Here is a 7,740-nt window from a genome sequence, read left to right on the forward strand (position 1 = left end):
TTTACATGCTGTTGTCTTTATGTCAATCCAATTAAACACTTAACATGCTATTTAGGGCTACGCAATGTTTATAATTACTAATAAAAATGAGGAATAACACCAAAGAAATATGGGAAGCTTGCAATAGTTTAGTCTAAAATGTATGTCGTTTCTATCCCTGGAAATGAAAACATTAAACAAGAAAACAAGAGAAGAGAATTATGAAAACAATAGAATTTCGACAGAGTTCTGTGACTGGATTGGGACAAGGCTATGCATCTCAATTTTTGTTTTACTTTTCTCAGTGTATTTTTGGCTTTATATCAAAATGATTTGTCATAGCCCTTTTAATTGTAGGTTATTAACAAACAATAAGCTAATTTTCCAGATTTTAAAGATAAAAAGGCACAGTGTGGAGCATTGTCTTCCCCAAACTATCAAGTTAAACTAATTTATAAGTTATGTAGTCTGCTTTACTCACCTTTCAAACGCTAAACAATAAAAACAAGGCACAAAAAAAGTGGACAATTTAGCATGAGGACAGAGCCAATAAAATATGGGCTGACCAAAGATGCATGTAATAATGTACAGTAGCATCTAAATAAATTATGGTAAAGTATGACTTTTATAATATAATATAATATAATATAATATAATATAATATAATATAATATAATATAATATAATATAATATAATATAATATAATATAATATAAATACATTTAAATTTTTTTAATAGGCCTATACATAATCTTATAGTATACAAAGACATTGTATATAGTTCAGAATAAAGATCAAAATTGTTTAAAATAAAGTTTAGTCCTATATATGTCCATCATCACCTAATTGAGCTTTTATTTAACAAGGCCTCACGATATAAATGTAAATAAAATATTCCTATAAGTCAAAGCAGCTGGACTGCATTTGGAACATGAGCAGGACACTCACACCTGCAAATATTACACAAGGCGGAATGGGTCAAAACAGCCGTGAGTGATGTCAGGACCTCCTCTTAGTATTTTAGATGCCCAGTAATACGATTTGGTAGACAAAACAAAGTGGAAGGCCTAAACATAGACCATTCACCCTGTACCTTAATATAGAACTGCACATATTTTTGTACACAATTTCAGATAGAAAACAGTGTGTATATATTTTTTTATGTAGGATTTTTCATTATTAACTATTTATTTATTCTTTTTCAACTAAAAGGACACAACATTGAATGTTGGCTGCTTCATCATCATCATTATTCTTTGAAAAATCAAGGAAACCCAAAAAGAAAGACAATAGTATAGGGATAAAACAGGAGTCTTGCTACTCCAGATGGCCAAAAGGCTTGGGAACCCAGTGACCTCATGGGCACATAAGCCTTTCCTTATACGAAAGCTTTTTGTGTTGAATGATGTTCCTTAAATTGTTTTCTTTATTATTTTAATTATATACTTTTAATCTCCACACATTAAAGGTGCTCCCTTGCACAAAAGGTGTATGTAAGCTTATTATGAAATCCCAATTTGCCCAACACCAGGTAAATCTCTTAACGTCACTGTTCACTGAGATGGCTTTTCCTTCCATCTGTTCCTTCCTATCAGGTACTGGCAGTCCAATGGCATTGTGTTTATGAAAAAGCTCTTGACCAATCCCAGGAGTTCAGAAAGAGCAATCAGATGGCACGTGTTTCGCCGGAGCAAGAATTGGCACCATAAGGACATTTCTTGAGTGTAATCCACTTATTGCTAAGAATTTACTTAAATAGCTACAGTCGAGTCAAAACATTAAGTTAAGAATCTTTATTTTTAGGACATATTAAACAGCATCAAATTATCAAAGAATTCTTTAATAAAAAACTGTGATAGGTTAATTGATTCATTTAAACCTTTCTTAAATTACGAACATTTTGATTGCAATGATGTAACTAAAGAAAATTACATAATGAACCTCCATATTTAAAAATGAATAACATTTTTTTAACGAAAATAAGTCAAGTCAGTAACACCTTAGTCCATAACTTCCAATATCTAAGGTCCATTTTTAGTTCAAAGTGTGAAGACTTAGGATTTAATCCAAAGGTAATTACAGAAGAGCTCAGGGGCGTCTGTAATTACACTTTAGGGAGGGAGTGGGCAGGCTTGTTGAGAAAGAGGTAAAGCCCAGGTAACAAAGTGTCAAAGATTGTAGTGCACACATAAATAATAACTTATTTCTAGATGAGTGAATAATCACAGAAAATATTTTAGAATCCTTCTGAAAAATCTTGTATCCTTCATAAAAAGGATTGTATAATATTTTTTATTCTAAACTTTTCTGACTTTCCTAACCAGCTACGACCCTTTTCAAACGTGCTTGAAATAATAGAGCAGATTTGTCTTTGAAATTAATTAACTTTGAGTAAAGATCCAAAGTTATGTTAATGAATGACTTAAAGTGGATCTAGAAATATATACAATGTTATACACATCCTCTCTATAGATGGCACCTGGATGATCACTTGCATGAAAAACTCACAAACAGATCTATAACAGATATAACACTAACACCATTTAACAGTCATTTTTGTCTGTTGATTAATGTACAGTTTGGTTCTGGTGCTGTTTACCCACAGTTAGCACAGATTGTTTCAAAGTTTAATCTCTCTTAATCTGTCTACACTCCAACTTTGTCCATAATGGGATTGTGTCGACTGAGCGCACAGGATGGATTCTCTCTTTATTAGAAAGTGCTTGCAGTACTCTGTGACAAAACCAATGTCACTCAAATGAAGTAAAGACCTATGAACTCCGGCCTGACCTTTTGTAAATGCCCAAAGATCCCAAAGATCTGGATGGCGCTCAGCACCTTCCTGGCATGTTTTCAGCATGGCTTCCATTGTGATTGAGCTTTTTAATCTTTGTAATGGACATTCAGTGAACAAACTGTAACATGTTTGATCATTTTGAGCTCCTTTGTGTTTCCCGTGGGACATAATTTTGCTGTGTTCTGATTATTCAGTTGTTCTCTTGCTTATTCAGTTGTTCTTGAATTTCATTTTAGACTGTTGAATTATGACAAAACCTGATTAATTAAATTTTTCTTGGAATAGTAAAAACTCAATCATTGTCCTTATTTAAAAAAAAAAGGAAATCGGACGTTTTGAAGAAGTGTTAGTGTCCCCATGTCACGTACTGGCTTGACTTGATAATCCAGCTAAAAGAGGCTTGATGCAGATAAATGAGGAAATCAAATTGAATAAACACAAGGAACCATCACAAGAAACACTAATACGAAATATTAACACAAGAAGACGAAGAACAGAAGATAACTGAGGGTTTATATACACAAGATGACAAGGCTAAATAAAAGACAGGTGTAGGTGATTAGTTGTTGGTAACAAACAAGGGTAACTATGGAAGCTAACAGGATAATGATGGAGACAAGGGGAACCCCCGCCCCCCTTAACTCTTTACCTGCCATCGTTTTTGAAAAAAAGCCTTTACGATCATTTTCACAAAAAGTTTCATGGCCCTCAGAATATTTTGTTGTACGAATATCTGAACATGCAATATGTCAAAAGAAAGAACAGACCCTCTACTTAAAAAAAAAAAGTTTTATTCTTGCATCTTTCGTTCCTTTTTATCAACACTTGAATATGGGTAAATTTCATAAAAAAGCAACATTGGGCAAAAAGCTGAGAAAATCACCTTTTTGTCAAAGCCTACAACCAGACCGGATTCAGAACAAGGATCAAAGCATGTATGAAGTAGATCGAATCCATCAACACCCCAAAAGCTTCACAGTCCTGTTGCTTGTCCTGGGTTGGCATTTCATTCAGTAACATTAGGCAGTGATTTTCTGTTTAATGTTGATGGTCGTGTTATTTTAAATATGCATCTGCTTACATATGATATCGCGTGTTTCTGCTTCTTTTTCGCCTATGTTTTGATCAGGAGATTCTGTACTCTTTCAGAATATGCGTAATAGCACCCCCTACCGTATAACAGTGAAAAGCGGAAAGCTGCAAATTTATGTCAATGTCGGCAAACCCATATTCTCAAAAATAACTGATATTTACGTCAATAGAGTTAAAAGAGTTTTGGAACATATTTCATTCAGATGCTCCTAAAATTGATACAAAAGTCCATGAGGGTGGTGGAGCAGAGGCGCTTCAGGGAAAGGATGGAGGGTCAGGCCTGTGTGGCGGAAGTGAGCCTAGACCAGGGGTCGGTTGCACCAATAAGTGTAAGTTGTAAGTTACAACTTAGCCTAGTTTTGACGTAAATGGGCAATAAGATACAACTTACGCACTATTAAATATTCATGAATTGCACCATTAAACTTAGTTGAAGCTTAACTCTAGGTATAAACTAAATATTTACGGAAGCCTCCGATCAGGAGTAGCGGTTGGACTAAAATAGCAGGCAGACTGAACTGCATCAATAAGCTCTTCTTTTACCTGACAGACTTCAATTCTTTAGACATATGATAATGCTGACATTTAAACTCGCTTACATTTTAAAAGAGTGAACATTATGTGAATAGATTACTTTGTTAGCGGCTCATCAACACGAACCCGTCCAACAGCGCGCCGCTGTGTGCATCTGTCCCAGCGGTCCGTGTTGTGCATGTCACATAAAATCATAATCAATGAATGTTATTTCTTATGTTTTTTTTGTATCATTACTAATATATCCTTATTAATTTGTTTCAAATACAGTTTCTGAATGTAAGTTACACATAAAAACACTTCATGATTAAGTGTTGTATTTAATGGAAATGTATTTTTACTGTTAGTTAAGTGAGGGAAAATAAGTTAGTATGAAGGATAAACTGAAATTCAAAGAATTTAAACAACTTTTGATCACGTTTTTGAAGGCTACTTTTGAATCATCGAGACTAAAAGTCATATTATGCGACTACACATTACTTTACGGAGAGCTTACGACCTACAAGCTACTTTCTGCCTTACAAATGGTGCAATGGATAAAGTACAGAGTAAGTTAAGAACTAACTAGTAGTTACTAAGCCTCTAGTGTGGACTTTACGTTCCAATTTAAGAAAGAACTTACAAACGGCTGGTGCAATCCTACCCAGGGCAGAGCTGACAGTACAGGGAGCCAGTGTGGAGTTGGCAGTGGCCAAGTTGAGCCGGAAGAGACCTCCAAGGCGGAACAGAAGACCCCCACGGTGGATCAGATGGAGTTGAGGACCACCAGGGTGGATCTGAAGTTGCGAGGACCACCATCGTGGAGCAGAAGACCACCATGGCAGCGCAAGCGGAGCAGAAGTCCCCCAAGGTGGAGCTGAAGACTACCATAGCAGAGCAGACGGGACTGAATAATACCCCCATGGCTGTTCTAAAGACCATGTTGGACCCTGAAAACATGTCGGTATTGTCTGTGTTGGATACTACGGCACCACTGAAACAGAGCACAGAGAGATTATTGACGGCCTCAATGGCCGTAACAGATAGGATAGATAGTTCATAATCATTCTCCTTGGTCATGACTAGGCAGACAAATAGTTCAAGAACAGCCTTCTTGGCTGAGACTGGACAAGCAGAGAGTTTATGGATGGCGTCCTTGGCCATATCAGGGCAGACTGAGAGTTCAGTGTGGCCCAAACACACAAGATGGCAGTAGCCATCACAAACCGTGCAGATGACAGTGGAAGTAACTTTGGGACTACCTGACTTGAGTGCGCTGAGACCACTGTGTTCTGTGACCGCATTCACTCTCATTCTGAAAGTCCAGAACAAAGATTAAAAAGCTTAATCACAGTGACAATAAAGCCATGGAACATGCCAGGAACGTGCTGAGCACCATACAGATCTTTGGGATCCTTAACATTTACTAAGGTCAAACTTCATAGGCCTATCCTTAATTTGAGTGACTGCCAACACTTCCTAATGTACAAGTAAGTGTAGGGTATGGCTGTCTGTCTTCTCCATTTTAATGGCTATATGATTATCAACTTCATCAGAGACATTCACACTTCTCACTCTAATTGCTATCTTAAACTTTAAAAATGGAAGTGGATCCGTGGACCACAGATCTATCAGGTAGTGATCCGCTCCTGGATCTGAGATGGACTGTGCAGCTTGCTTCAGCTCGGGGGAAGAACCAGGCAGCTGGTTATATGTAACTATAATAACTATATTATATGTAACTGTAGATAATCAGTAACGGCGTAGGCAAAACAGGAACTAACAGAACAGAATAATAGAATAGAAGTCCGCAAACGTGACAGTAACATGTATGTTCTGTTTTGTTCTGTTTTATTATCATGGTGTTTTGGTTTCCCTGTTTGCCTGCCTGCCTGCCTGTGTTCCCTGGTTTGCTCCGCCTTGGTCAGCGGTCGCGCTGCTCTGCCTGCGCCACGGACTTATGGGCCTTCAGCTATGTTTCGTTCCTCCGGCCCTTCGGATCCGTTGGGCTCCGCCTTGGTCCTCAGTCCCACCAGTCCTCTGACACTCGGGCTCCACTTCAGATGCTCATTTCTGCGGCTCCACCTTGGCCTTCATTGCCATTTGTGGCTCCCGGTCTCGTCGGCTCTCCGTCTGCATCCTGGTCTCCTCTTTCAACGGCTCCATCTCCGTCAGTCGTTTTGTAACGTGTATGTTCTGTTTTATTCTGTTCTGTTTTATTATCATGCTGCCTGTCTGACTGCCTATGTTCCCTAGTTTGTTCCCTTGGTTACTGATTACGTTCATCTGTCAATCATTATGTTTCCCCATGTAAGCCCAGATTTCCTCTAGTTCTGTGTCCGGTATCGTCAATGTTTACGTCTGAGTTTTATGTTGTTGCTAATTCTCCTGAGTTTTCTTGTTCTGGATTATTATTATTATTTTTGGTCATTGGATTTTTTTTGGTCATATTCTCCTGAGTCGCGCACTTCACTGCAGCAATGCGTGACACACAGGAATAAATTACATTTTAAAATATATTGAAATATTCACATTTATTTGTATAGAAAACATTTGTTTTAATTTTTAATAATATTTCACAATATTACTGTTTTTTACTGTGTTTTTGATTAAATAAATGCAGCCTGGGTGAGCACAAGAGGCTAATAATTTTTTTTTTATGTTTCCAAACTTTTGACTGGTACTGTATATACAGTATATGTATGGACATCTAAACCATGGTTATGTTATATTACTACTATAATTAGGTTGATTTAGTCATATTAAATGGGATTTTAACCAAATAAGATAAAATCAGTAAATTGATACATTCTGTTAAATGTGTAATTGATACATTTATTATATTGTATTAATTTATATATTTATATTTATTCTAGATCTAATAATTTATTATGAATTTAACATCATATCACACACACACACACACACACACACACACACACACACACACACACACACACACACACACACACACACACACACACACACACAAATAAACACACACACACACAGTATTCATAATTTATTTAGATATATTTTTAAATTTATTTATAATTTTTGTATCACATTTTAAAAACGGCCTATATTTGTATAATTATTGTTTGTGAGTGAGGTGATGATGTGGTGTTAGGTGGGAAGAAGGTATTTGGCCGAGTGCTTATCGACCTCTGTCCATGGTGCTGGATTTTACTCGTGTCCTTCACTATCTGTAACACTTGCAAAATTATCCAATCAAGTCTGATTCGAGTAAATCATACAAAAATGTGGTTTCATGGATAGATTTTGTTACGCGTAAGAGTGTTATTTTATAGGTATGACAGTAATGAGCAGATAAGTGCGGTCAAGGTGTCGTCGCCACT

Source organism: Siphateles boraxobius, unplaced genomic scaffold (genome assembly GCF_051911475.1).
Source record: "Siphateles boraxobius isolate OS27281-9 unplaced genomic scaffold, OSU_SipBor_1 25, whole genome shotgun sequence".
Lineage (NCBI taxonomy): Eukaryota > Metazoa > Chordata > Actinopteri > Cypriniformes > Leuciscidae > Siphateles > Siphateles boraxobius.